Genomic DNA, 13,847 nt, shown 5'->3' with positions numbered 1-13,847 from the left:
TTGTTACACAAAAGATGCCATCAAGCATTATCCCTTCACTTCTGCTGATTTCAAGACATTTTTCTGCCCCTGGAATCCTCCCAGCTCCCCTGAGCAGCCTTGCTTTGCTGGCACAGCCTGGGCAGCACCCTGCAGCAGGCAAGCACCCCAGATGGCTCAGCACCTGCAGCACCCGACAGAGGAGTGTCAAGACTGTGCAGATACAGCTCCTCCAAAGCCAAGTTTAACGTTAAATTCTGCTAAATCCCATGCTCTGAATGGTGCCAACAATGAAAAGCCATCGGTGAAGGCACAGAAAAAACAGACCTGTTATAAATACAAACTGGGTTTGTTGTTAATGTGTGTTCCCCGAGGAGAGAAACAAGGCGAGGGTAAACACAACAAACCAGGAAAAGTATCCCAGGGAAATTCTTCTGTCACTCTCAGTCTTCAAATTTAAATCAGGCTGATAAAGAGAGTTAATTTTGGAGTATCTCAGCTTAACTTTCAGGTGAGACCTGCCTTGAGGGACTTTTCATTAGATGCTACAGTGCTGCAAACACTACAGGTGTCTTGAAAAGCCCAAATCAGCAGTCCAAGTAAACACATAAGCTGGGACAAAACTCCATTTAAAATGGTTATCAACTTCAGTTTAAACCACGTAAAGCTTCACTGAAAATATATGGAGAAAAATATTTCTTGTGCTCAGTACCAAGAGATTCTCTGCAGCCCCCATCACCTTTTCCCCCTTCCTTCTCCTTTAGAACTGGATGGCAAATCTCTTCACCTTATTTAAGATTGAAGATTTCTAAAACAAAGTGTTAGGTGCGTGCCACGGGATAAAAAAAAAAGGAAAGGTGATAATAAAAGAGCTTAATTTTTATGGGCTCCAGAGGAGGTTCTTATTCCATCAATTCTGAGTTTAAACAACACGAAAATGGGCCCAACTCAGGAGTAAATCCCCTCGGAGTGCAGCCTTTGGAGTCAATTTTTCATCTTAGCCTTTCTAGCGGGAGACATCCCACATAAATAAACATGTGCAAGTTATTGCCAGCATGCCCTGCTTTATTAATTTTGTGTAGAGCAAGCTGGCTTTCGGGGAGGTTAATTTCCTGAACTGAGAAGAAAATGGCACTCCACCAATTTGAAAATAAATAATTGTTTGGATACCTCAGTTCATTATTTTTAACTCTGCAGAATCTCTGCAGCCTCCAGAAGCGTGCTGACAGCTCAGAGAAACACAGCTATTTTCACTAACCAGTTTCCCTGTGTGGGGTGTATTATACCGTGTTACAGAGAAATTAATGGCTGTTTAAAAGCAGCAGCACCTTGTCTAAGTCCTTGTAAAGGGAGCTCAGTTATTCTTGGGAATGTCAATTCCAAAGATGCAGCTACTGTTGGGGTCAAACCCACTAAAATGCCACATTGCTTTTGAGAAAATGTTCTTAAATTCCAACAGGTGACCTGCTGAGCTCCTGGGCCTCGTGGATATCACACACCTTTGCTGCTCTCTAACCTTAAAAACCCCCAGGTGTGAGAAGCAGTGACTTGAGTGCTGAGTTTTTGTGTTGAGCTGTGTCTGGACCCAGAACACACACCCAAAGTGCTGGTTTTGTCTGAAGTAATGAGAAAAATGCCATTGGTCCATATGGCACTGGAAATCCTGGTTCAGACTTGCCTGTTGGTTTAAAGGCATATGGATGCTACAGGGCTTTGACAGCATTGCTTGACTGTGGTTATTTCAGAATCCAGGCAAAAACAGATGGCAGCAGTTCTGAGGTTTTGAAACATATGCTGTGAAACATAATTTTTAAATATATTTATTAACAGGGGGGTTAATTCTTTCTGCAAATCCTAATGAAACTCTACTGGTACATTTTTTAGAAAACAAGCGGTGTGAACATTTGGAGTTGTGGAAACCTGTGGCTCCAGAATTTTTTTCCCAGACTAAAAGTTTGATAGGAATTCTAAATAACACTCTTAACAATCTGCATTTCTGTCTGTCTCAGAACAGACAGGATTAGAGAAACAGCGTCACTTTGAAACCATTTAAAATTCATGTGTCGTTTTGAGTTTGCAATAATCTTTTCATCATCTTAACTAATGTCAGGTGATAGTCAAAAGTACATTAATTTATCTGTCTTATCAAAATGTTTAACACAGATAATGGATGAAAGAGAAAATATTATCTGGCTGACATGATGCAAAAATGTCATTCTGTTCTTCTCTGTACAGATGGTTTTTCACTTCCCACGGTGTTTCACTGTGGAAAATCTGTTGTGTTCTTGGTATTTAATTTGCCTTTTCAATGCAGTTTTCTCAATTAAATCTCATGCAGATGATGCAGTCATTTATATTCAGAGGATCAGACTTCCTGCTCTTATTGGATAAACTTTAATCTAATCCACAGGGTTCAGATTTAGCCGCATGATATTAATTAATTTTAAATTTAGATAAATGTTTCTTTGGCAGAGATCAAAAGGTAAATGTGGTCCCCAGATCTGAAGCCTCCAGGGAGAGCATGTATTGGATGAGTTGCTCGGATTTTACTGAACCAGGGGGAATCCAGGTGAGAGGGGACAGGAGAAGTGGCTCAAATAATTAACTGCTCTCTACAACAGGTTCCACCAGAGCATTAACTCCACTTCCTCAGCTCCCATGTCTCAGCCCTGCTCTCTGACCACTCATTAAGGGGAGGCCAAGCACAGTGATGTTTTCATGACAAGGACATTTTCATCTAAACTCTGACTTGTGGTGAGGGCATAGGAGGGAAATTTTTACCTGCTGATGCAGTACAATTGTTGGGTATGAAAATCGTTTAAAAAAAGACAAGAGGAGAAGTAAATTTGTGGCAAAACCTTCATTTTCCCACTTGCAGCTTTTACCTGAATAATTCAACAACTCCCTCTCCCCCTCCAGGACCTCTCTTCATTCAGGGCAGACAAGGGAGTAACCAGTAGGCACAACTTAACTTACATATAGAAACTTAAACCTGGTGCTTGACCTTCCAACCTAAACAATTGGTTTTAACTTCTTTCTATTTGAAACAAAATTGTCCATGCAACTGCTGTCAGGAGCTAAACAGAAGCATGAAATCTGACAATACACTCTATATTAAAGCAAAGAGCCAACTTAAACTTGGTATTCCCTTGATCAGTCTTTGGATACCAATGAATTCAGCCCCGTGTCCTTCACAGAGTGTAGGAAAGGCCTTTATTAAATTCACTCTCTGGTCCATAGGACCAAGTGATTTTCTTCCCTTTGTCTGTAAACCAAGGGAAAACCTGACAGCTGCCACAGAACCTCTGATTTCCATAGCCACAAAGAGGACCAGCAGGGTTTGTTCCATGCTCATTAGGATCATGTACAGGGATGACACAGCAGGTTAAATATCACACTCCTGACTTTAAAGTTGTACCCAATCCCCTTCTGTGTTATGTGGAACAAAAAATTCCATATGAGAATGGGAAAAGGGAAGGTGACTCTCTCCACTCATTTAGAGAACTGTGGCAAAAAGCTGAGCTCCCCCTTTGCCCCTCAAGTACAATGAATACGAAGAAGATCATCCTAAAAGACATCTTGTAATTTGTTTTATCTATTTACAGAAGGGTTTGTTTTCTCTCTCTGACTTTGAGTTATTCATAAGATATTCATTTACATGGCTATCTGCATATAAATATTACCACTGGAGAGCAGCTCAGTGGAGAGCGAATATGGATTTCTTATCATTGTACGTCTTTCATATCAGGTGCTCATTTAGACAGAATTCATTGTATATTATTCTCCTGTGACAACATTAACTGGCCTCCAACTTTCCAGTGCTTGTTATCATTTTCAGAGTGTAAAAACCTCAAGGACTTAAAAGGACAGACAGGAAAGTTTGCAGAACATTTCATTAATTTGTGGGAAATTCTACTTACTGTAAGTGTCATGTCTTTGCTGTGAAGACTGAGAACATCTGCCAAATATAATACCACTTTCTTCCCTCACAGTCTGGCTCCTCTTGTGTTTGACATTGAGGGACTAACTGTTAACTCACACTGCCTCAGCCTGAAGAGGCAACTATGTACATATAGCTAAAGCTTAAATTTCAATTTGTATTGGAATGTCAGTCATCAGACAAATGCAGACACAGAGGAAAGTGAATAATAAATAGCTGTGTGGGCCAAGAGAGAATAGGAAGTGCCAGCAATAACTCCTTTCTAATCTATCCCTGGTCCTATAGTGCTCTGGCTGTTAATTCTAGTGGACTTTCCCACTCCTTCCTGCCAGAATGACAGCAAACCAGGCTCAGGGGTAGGAATGGCTGAGTCTCATTCATCTGCCCGAGGGAGTTGTCTCAGAAAGGCATTCAAATATACAGATGACACTTGTCCAAATGATAGAATAAGCTCTGGGGTTTGTCAAATTGATGTGGAAGTACCATGGGACCCTTCTTGGGCTGACTCATCATCTCCCCTTTGCATTTCAAGCCTCTGTGTGGGTCCCCAAAGACAAATGAAAGCTAAAACAATAGTAGGTGGTTGCAAGTTATAACCATCACCTTAATAATGATCTACACATATCAACCTTCTATTCAGGTAATACCATCAAGCCTAATTTATACAGCAAACCATTCAAAAAGCATGTGTGGCTAACCATAACTAGTATTGCACCATGTAAGTTCAGGGAAAAAATATCAAAATACAGGACTCCAAAGTACTGCAGGACAATACAGAGAGATCTGGCCACCTTTGCTGTACTTAGCAGCACCATTCTCCACACACTGCCCAGGCATATTTGGATTCTACAACAACATGAATTCAGAAAGACCTACACTTTTATGGGGATTGAGAAACACGGGATCACTGTAGAACAACTCTCAATGCTACTGGAAATTGTTCAGCAAAGTCTCTTGCAACCCACTGTTTCCTGTTGCAGAGCACATCATAAAATCACCATTTTGCTCATTTACTGTGCAGTTTCCTTAGAATAAGCAAATTGTATCATTCTCAGCAATTCTGTTCATGATCAGCAGTGTCCTGATCCTCTGTGCTCTGTTAGATTTGAGCCTGAGAGACCTGTTATTGTAAGAATAATTTTATTAAAAAAACACCCCTGGAATGATTATGATCTTTTATCCATTTCATAGTGCTCCAGGAGTTTTATCTATGGCTTGTTGATTAAATGTGATCAGGCATGTTGAACTATAACATCTCCTTTAGAATTCATTACAATAAGAACAATGCAAATATGTGCTTAAGGTGTCCCAGCCAGTGAATTACGGGTTTCATAGGCCATAATATCTTCTTTAAAGTGATATAGTGAGAGAGAGAATTAGCAGGAGTATGAACTTTAAGAAGGGAGCAACTGTATCACTGTCATATCAGAGTTAATTCAACAACAGGGAAGGTGCCCTGGATTCTTTTTAATTTTCTCTGCTCTTTCCAGTGCTCTTTAAAGAAAGAAAAGGAATTTCACCCTCTCATTTGGAGTCGCCTGCCTGTCTCTGCTGACATTAGAGAGCTTATGGATCAAACTCAGTTTGTGTCTCATTTTCCAATAGTTAAAACTGAAGTGTTCATCTCCAGTAGGACCAGAAAATCACACTGCAAATTAGTGAGCATGCTTGAGACAGACCTCAGACATGTTTTCAGTTCAAAAATATCAATTTACACTTTGAGCCAGTAACTTCAGAAAAAAGGGAACTGTCACAGAGATAAAAAAACGTGGTCTGACCTGTTATTTTCTACAGCATCCAGGTGCTGCAGAGGAAGGCACAAATAAGCTCATTGGACTAGAACTCCATAATAATAATTTGCCCACCTGACTTCTTCCAAGTTGCTTCCATTAGCAATAGCTCTGTCACCAGAAATAAAGTTTTAACTGTGTTCCAGCTCTCTGATTCTCCCCATCTTGCATAGCACTGCAGAGTTTTCCAAAATCCAGAAACAGATAGTTTTTATAAAATACATTAAACTCTAAATGTAGGGGATTTAGAAGATAAAAATATACTTCTTGGGCTTGTTCTCCCCATCCCCCATAACATACTAATTCTGGTGCAACTCATGTTTAAGTGACACTTGTATAATAAAGATCTCAGAACAAGTTAAAAAATGCATTAAACAGGAAAAAATACCAGGATCAGTTCTTCCCTCAAACACTGCCACAGGAAGTTTTTAACAGCTCTGAAAGGGAGGTGGAAGCAAAACTCTGCAGGGGACTCAGTGCAGGGCAAGTCCCTTGAACAGTCTGACTGAGACTGGCAAGGGCTCTTTAATTACAATCCCTCATGAGCAACTGTGAAAAGCAGGCATTACCTGACTTATTCTGAATGAACTCAGTATAAATAATGAGTGTTCAAGCTCTAATTATGGTAAAATCTTAGCAAATGACTGCCAGACAATAGAGAGCATTTTTGGCACGTTTTCAAATGATCAGCTCACTTTGATTACGATTGTTCCCTCTGTTCTTTTGCAGGGTTTAAATTTGTGGCCATCAGTTTTGACTGGGTTCGTATATTTGACTGTAAAACTAAAAGAATCGAGAACTGGAGGGCTGAGGCACGAGGCTGTACCACCAGGATCTCCATATCCCACAGAGCACTTCCATCTGCTCACATATGACTTGTCTTAGCAGACATATGGTCGCCCCCGGATGACTGTCCAGGTCAGCAAATGTAGGTGGGTGCTCAAATTCAACATGTACCAGCTTAACACACTCAATAAAAAGAAGTCCAAGATGAGTAATAGACCAAAGTCCTGCGCCTTCCCCACTGGTTTTTGTTGTGCTAAAGAGATTCCTGTTTCCCTTGGGATTCAAATCTACGGTTCTGCAACCACTCCTCTAAACAAATAGGAATGGACTGGCCTTGTGTTTTAAAGTATAGACAGGTCCCTTCAACAGCCTAAAGATTAGGGCATTCATCCTGTGAAGGGAGCTGTCATGACAAGCACTGTGTATATGGGCACATGTATATATGATATGTATATATGATACTTCAAGTGTTTGTCAACAGAGGAGCAATTTTACGAAAGAAACAAGGAAAAAAGCACTGGAGGGCTGCGAGCCCAGTCCCTGCCACTGTAGCTGGTCAAGCAACAAGGCAAGGGTCAAGCTTGGAAAGACTCATTATGATTTTCACTCTGACATCACCATCTCACCTTCCCACGAGCTACATCTGACAGCAAATTAACCAAATGCCACTGACCTTTAATAGGCCAAAATAACAGCTGTGAATCCTATTTACCTATCAATCTGAACAGATTTTCTCTGTGAAAGCCATAACTAAGCCCCCTGAACAAATGTTTTGCTGGCAGATAACGTGTGATTGCCTCTCTAAAACAGACTATTTTAATGCGTGGTCTGACTTTTCCTACATTGCCTGCATGAGACTGGTAGGACCAGCTATGGCCACTACTGCTTCTTCCTGAAGGAATTTAACATGTGGCCCCTCCTGAATTGTTTCTGTTGACAGTCTCACTTTAGGCTGTGAAGGAGCAGATGATGAAGGCAGCACAAGGTTATTTTGCCATTGTCCAGTTTGTGTGCCTGTGCAACTTTAGTGTCACTCTTTAAACTCACACAGCTGCATATTACAACAGGTGCTAGGAAATCAAAAATGGGGCTTAGGAGGAAAAAAAAGCCCAAATCCAAAACCAACCAAACAAGAAATCCCCTCCTTGTAAATGGAGTTAATGGCTCCTGGACTTACAGGAATCCTCCTGCCAGCCTGTAGTTTCTTTGCTGGTGTGGCCTTACATTTCTTGTAATCATTCAGCTACCTAATGATCCTTCATATCAGGTGAAAATGAGTTTTCCCACTCCAACCTGGCTTTTGTAAAGGCTTTAATGTAAGCAGTTAATGAGTGAGATTGCTCTGAGTTTTCTCCCGGGAAGGAAGGGTTCATCTAACAGGGAACACGGTGCCAAGCGGGAGGGACCCTTCTGCTCAGCTGTGAGAGCAGGGAGCTTAAGAAAGAGGAATCCCAAGCGAAAGAGGACTGAGGACAGGTCAGAACCACCCTGAGAGCCTGACTCTGCTCCTCCTCTATGGGCAGAGCTCCATTCATGCCTTGTCAGGGATCTCAGTGGAGCTGAGGGGAAAGAGGCCAGTTCTCTGTGAACCAGCCTCGTTAAAACCATCAGCAGAACTGTTAGCCTGTAACAGACCAACAGATTTATTCAGCAGCAGGAGACAGCACAAGGATGCTCAGATTTATTGCTCCAAATACCATCATTATTTAGTGTGCAGAAAGCCTTCTTGTCTCACAGTTAGCAAAACAAAATTACAAATTAATAGCCATATATTTCCCACCATGGCCTGGATCTATCATCCCATTTCCCCTGTGCTGTAATTTTATTTTGGTACCAAACATATGGGGCTCAGAAAACTGGCAAACTTAGAAATTACACATATTTTATCCACATTCTCTCACATGAATTTTCGCCGTGAGTTAATTTATTGAAGGGATATATTTCTTTTCTTAAGAATCAATGACATTGAAGAAAATGAGATAACAGAGGACGTTTTACTTCTACCTTTGACTCTGGGTTACTTTCTTTCTATCCCTTTGGAAATGCCTTGGATTTAAAGACAAGGAATAACTCCTACACATGTTGGTAAAAGGCAGCAGCCCCAGTTGGGCTCTTGTCATGGGTGGAAGTGGAGGATACACTAAAAAACTCCTTTCAGGAACATGTGGGTAAAAGTTAAGCCAGGAAAGCTGTGTTATCTAATAAAAGTATCATAACTACAATAATTAATGAAAACAGTTTAACTTGGTTAAATTAAGACTCAAAGTTTAAGCTCAAGTCCCAGCCCCTCTGATGACAGGAACGTAGTGGAGAATGAGGTGTAAAATCTCTAGTTCTATCCAGATTTATATATTCATCTTGAAGCTATCAGCACTGAAAACATTGGGAACCCATCTTAAGAACCCCTTTCAAAGGTTCAGCAAGAATAGGTTTTGCTGGAGATAAGAAGCCTGATTGCAATCTTTCTTAAATAAATACAAAATGTGAGTCACCTCTCCAAAGTCAATGGAATTACACATTAGAAAACTGAAATCAGAATGCAGTTCAAAAGGTGATTTACTTTCAGAAATATTCAAATGACCAAAGGCACACGAGTCCCTTTAAAGGTCCATGAGATGTGTCAGAGATCTTAGTAAGCAGCTTTGGCAATTAATTCCCAGTTGATTCTTTACAGCCCTTTGAAAACTACCTTTCCCTGTGCAAACTCAAATTGCTGTTGTCTAGAGGCTGTGTCAGGCCATAAAGAAGGGCTTCTCAAACTGGCAGCAGGCTCTCTGTGGTGGAAGTGGAATTACAAGAGTTGAATTGAGGTGACATATAGAAAACTTTGCCTTTAATCCAAATGTGATGCTTGAGATCACCATGAAGAGAAAACCACCTCCCTGCCTATTATAAAGTGTCTGACTTAGAAAGAGTGCAAATACCTCATTGATTTGTCAGAAATTAAGAGAACTGCCAGAAAATCTGGGTCCTACCAGGAAAAGGGCAATATGGCTCAGGGAAATTTCAAAAGATGATTCAGGAAATTCTCTGTTTGTGCAGTCCAAGGAGTGGAGGTCAAGCACCTGGGGAGTTTGACACTTCTAGGCAGTCTCTAGCCACACCAAAAGACAAAATATCAGCTATACAGAGCCTGTAACACTGTAAATACTGTTCGTTCCTACAGCTCAGCTTAAACACAAGACCAGCTGCAGCAGGGTAGAAGGAAGGTCTGGTTTTGCCCAATATCCTCGTTTGGCCAGTGGCCAGCACACAGCAGAGCTGCAGATGGCTCATTACAGCAGAGATGGTTCCTCAGGTTGCTCCAACTCGGATAACTGTGGTATTTCCAGGGCTAACACACATTTGTAAGCACCGACCTCCAGGGATGGATGCATTAATCATTAGACAATAGCCAATGGCTGGGGAAGAGCATATGGGCACCAGAAGCACAAAGCATTAGTTCCCTGCTGTGCTCCTGGAGCTCAAGGGTTTTCTGGTATCTTTTGTGACTCGTACTCTCAGACGGATTATTCTTTTAGAAATTTGAGCAAGACCTGGGTTAAATTGAACACGAAAAACACGTGCAACTCAAACCCAACATTAGCCTTCTGCTGTAAACCTCTGCTTTACCACTGCTCTGAGATGAGCCCTGCAGCAGAGAGGCTCTGAGAGCCCTTCCCCTGCTCCTGCTGCAGCAAACAGGCTGCTGTGCCCTGCCAGCTCCGAGTCCTGGGCCGTCAATAGATGTCACACTTGTGCTTTTGTTAATGCCTTTGGAGCAGATTATGCCAAGTGAGTGCAGGGTAGCAGCATGACACAAATTACTTGAATGCACTGCCTTTATGTAATAAAACCAAATCCAGGAGAGATGTGATCTTCTGTAGGTTTTACAATGTGCATCCCCGGAAAGTATTGAACACATCAAGGGAAAGAGGGAGGAATGACAGCAGGGATCTTCTCTTACAAGGCAAAAGTTCATTTTGCCCTATAGGTTACTAGTTCATAACTGTACATCTGCTTTTTTTCTGGAGAGGAAATGAATTTTAAATGAATTTTTCTGTCTATGGCTAAATGCTTTTTTTTTGGTAATAAATACAAGGCTGGGGGGAAGCCAAACTGTTTGTGTTCAACGAACAAATAGCAACAGATGAAGATATTTGGGCTACATTTTTCAGACAGAGAATATACGAAACCCCTCCAATACTTATTGCCTTAAACCAGTAAATAACATTGGGTCTGACTACAGGTGTCCTAATTCTTAAATCCACACAGAGATCTGACAAATGTTAAGGCATGATTCATGAAAGAAAAACTAGGAAAGGCTTTTTTCTGAGCTGTAGCTTTTGCTAATGGTCTTATCAGAAAACCAGAAAGAATATCTTTAGTCTTATTTTCCATTTGAAAAAAAGAGTTCCCTTTCCACATGGCTGTGTCTGTGCATATAAATCAACTGGGCACGCAGGAGAAAGTCAGCATTAGCAAGAGTTTGCAAGACAGAGAAAAAAACATTAGGTTTTAAATCACCCAGTCAGTATTTGAGGAATTTCAGATGGAAGTGTTATTGCTGGATTTTGAAATGTGGCACTGCATGTCTAATAGCTGTTGTCACTACAAGGAGATGTAGTGGAAAGCTCTGGGCGCTCTTCGCAGCAGGAACAACCTGCTCTTCTGGCCAAGATTCATTTGGACTATTATTAATCCTATTGCTGCAACATTCCTGGCTCTGTCTGGAAATCCAAAGCCTTGTGCCACTGCAGTGGGTTGCACCACTGTGCACAGACACTGATTCTGGTGGGGCTCTGCACAGTCACACATCACAAGACTCAGTGGCTGCAATGGTCATCACTTTTTAATGAGTCAAACCAAGCTACTGAGTTATTTCAGTGCAACTTTATTCCACAGGCTGAGGAATGCCTGACTTTTATGGCAAGAGATATCTATCTTAATACTGCAAATCCTTTCAGAAATGGAACCAGGCAAAAGCATCTCATCCACTAAAATATTTTTGAAATCTGGTTTTGAGCAAACCACAAAGTTTCCTCAGCACAACAGTTTTTGGCCTGGTCTGTTCCATATCAAACAATTCTTCTGGGCAATATAGCTCCTGGAATGTTAACTACACTAATTTCTGATTTGCACTCATCAATAGGCTCCTTCATTTAGCTCCCACTGAATAATTCATCATTACTAGCAGGAACAGTATGCAAACCAGGAAAAATCCAGCTTGACTTTCAGAGCCCAGGATGAGCATAGAGTCAGAAAAATGAGAAACTGGAAACTTAAGTGTCTTATTTCAGCAAATGCCAGAAAGGGACATGGCAGCTGTCAGGGTTCTTGGGGAGTACAAAACCTTCTTCAGAACCTTTGTGTTCCCCAGGAGCAGAACAGGATGGAGGGTGGCTCAGGCTGGAGAAAGGGCTGCTTGGAGCAGCTGTACCAGCTGCATTCCTGTTCTGCTTCCCCTCTGCTGGGCTACACGGTGCTGCCTTAGAGTTAAAACTCCAGGTGTACCTTCCATATCTGCAACTGAGGAATGGAATGGCCATGTGGAGATTTCTTCCCTTTCTGTGACTACATAGAAAATATTAAGTGGGAATACTTCACCCATTACACCTCTGTATGCATCTGTGGAACAGAATAAAATCCCACTGTTAGGCTACAATACTTTTTTGATCACAAACATGGTTTCTCTTGCTGGCAACTCACAAAACCAAACCATTGCCTTGGCCTGTAGTATTCCTGGATTGGCCTGCAGTATTCCTGGATTGCCCTGTAGGCCAAATTAAATATTTGAGGGAACCAAACTCGGGTGTACTATTGGAATAGGGAATACTCCCTTCCATTGGTGTAGGGAATACTCCCTTACATAACATCTCATAACTCAAGCTGAATCTAATTGATAGCACCTGAAAAAATAATACAAAATTCCTTCAGGCAAGAAAGTGACATATTGGAAGGGAGAGAGCTTTGCTTAATTATCCATCGCTATGGCAACACAATTATTCTGGATGACATTGTGAGGGAAAACCTCACTTTTCTGGGTTTTTCTGCTGCCTCTGATCCCTTCAGCACCAAGGTAGGACACCTACAAGTCCTGCCAGGCCTCTGTCACCTTCATGACTCTACAGTCTCTGGTCACAGGGACATTTCTTCTCTTGCTCACACCACACTAAATAAAATGTCAGAGCCTGGCAAACAACGAGGTCCACAACCCCCAAGCTACTGCAATGTTTCAGTTCCCTGGAATATTTCTGGCCCTTCTTATTAGATGCTATGGAGGGGATGGAGAAGGATCTCTGAAGCTGGAGGAGAGAGCAAACGAGGCTCTGGAGGAGGTCGTGCCTTGGTGCAGGATGCTCTCCAGTTGTTGGAGAACCACCAGTGGCATTACAGATTCAGTCTACAGAGAAACCAGCCAGGGCTAGTTCCACAGATATGGCTTCCCTCTCTGAATTTTAGTAGTTTTAGAAGCCCTGATCTGTACATCAGTTAAGGTAAAACTTTCAGTATAACATCTTAAATTCTGTTCCCTCCAGGTACTGACAGCACATGTCACTGTGGGAGAGGAAAACTTGAGATCAGAAGAAAAACAACAGGAGTATGAGGGACTTAATGAGGATTTTGCTGCCTACTGCTCTGAACTCATAAGCTGGTTTATAGGATGACCAGGGAATCAATGTCAAAGTATGAAAAGAAACTGAATTCTGCATGTAGAAAGCTCTGTTCTTCATGGGCAGCTGTCCTTAGTTTTCTATTTATTTTTTCTTTGTTATTTACCCATTTAGAACACTTCATTAGTTAACACTTTTTACAGCTGTCAGCCAGAGGCAAAACTGCAAAGCAGAGTTCTGACTTTCCCCCCAGGCGTGTTCTTGGGGCTGCCGTGTCTCACAGAGCCCACTGAACACACTGGAAGGTCAACCAAAGTAAAAGCTGAACTGTTTGATCCAGGGCTGGTAGTTTTAACTTGGTTTTGCCTCTCCTTTGAATAACTGTTAGAAACACCAGAGCAGTTTGGCCAACCTCTTGGAGCTGGAGCTCCTCTGATCATCCAACAGAGGGAATGGAGCTCCCCAGGGCGAAGAGGAAGGAGCTGGGGACACTTTACAAACCCAGCACGAGCCTGGTGACTCTCTCTCCATCACACTAAGCGAAACATCCTCTGGATTACAGAATTTTCTGGAATTTGGCAGATGGTTTGGGGCTGATTTTTTTTCTTCCCTCCAGAAAATAGGTTAAAAAAGAGGAAAAAAAAATCAACCATGCTGAAAGTGCAACCATCAACAAACTAAATACCATAGAAATACAATTTTCTTTAGGAAAACAGAAAACTCTAGAGAAAATTCTCTTCTATCAAACCACGGGGAGCC

The 13,847-nt window shown here is 41.7% G+C and overlaps 1 long non-coding RNA gene across 2 annotated transcripts in view; it reads right to left on the bottom strand.

Annotated features, from left to right (window-relative positions):
• Positions 1–13,847, bottom strand: part of LOC135424599 (uncharacterized) — a 266,173-nt gene that overhangs the window by 50,280 nt on the left and 202,046 nt on the right. The window lies entirely within an intron of this gene.

Source organism: Pseudopipra pipra, chromosome 19 (assembly GCF_036250125.1).
Source record: "Pseudopipra pipra isolate bDixPip1 chromosome 19, bDixPip1.hap1, whole genome shotgun sequence".
Classification (NCBI taxonomy): Eukaryota; Metazoa; Chordata; class Aves; order Passeriformes; family Pipridae; genus Pseudopipra; species Pseudopipra pipra.
Note: the sequence above shows the minus strand (reverse complement) of the source record. Positions and strands in the feature narration are given on the sequence as shown.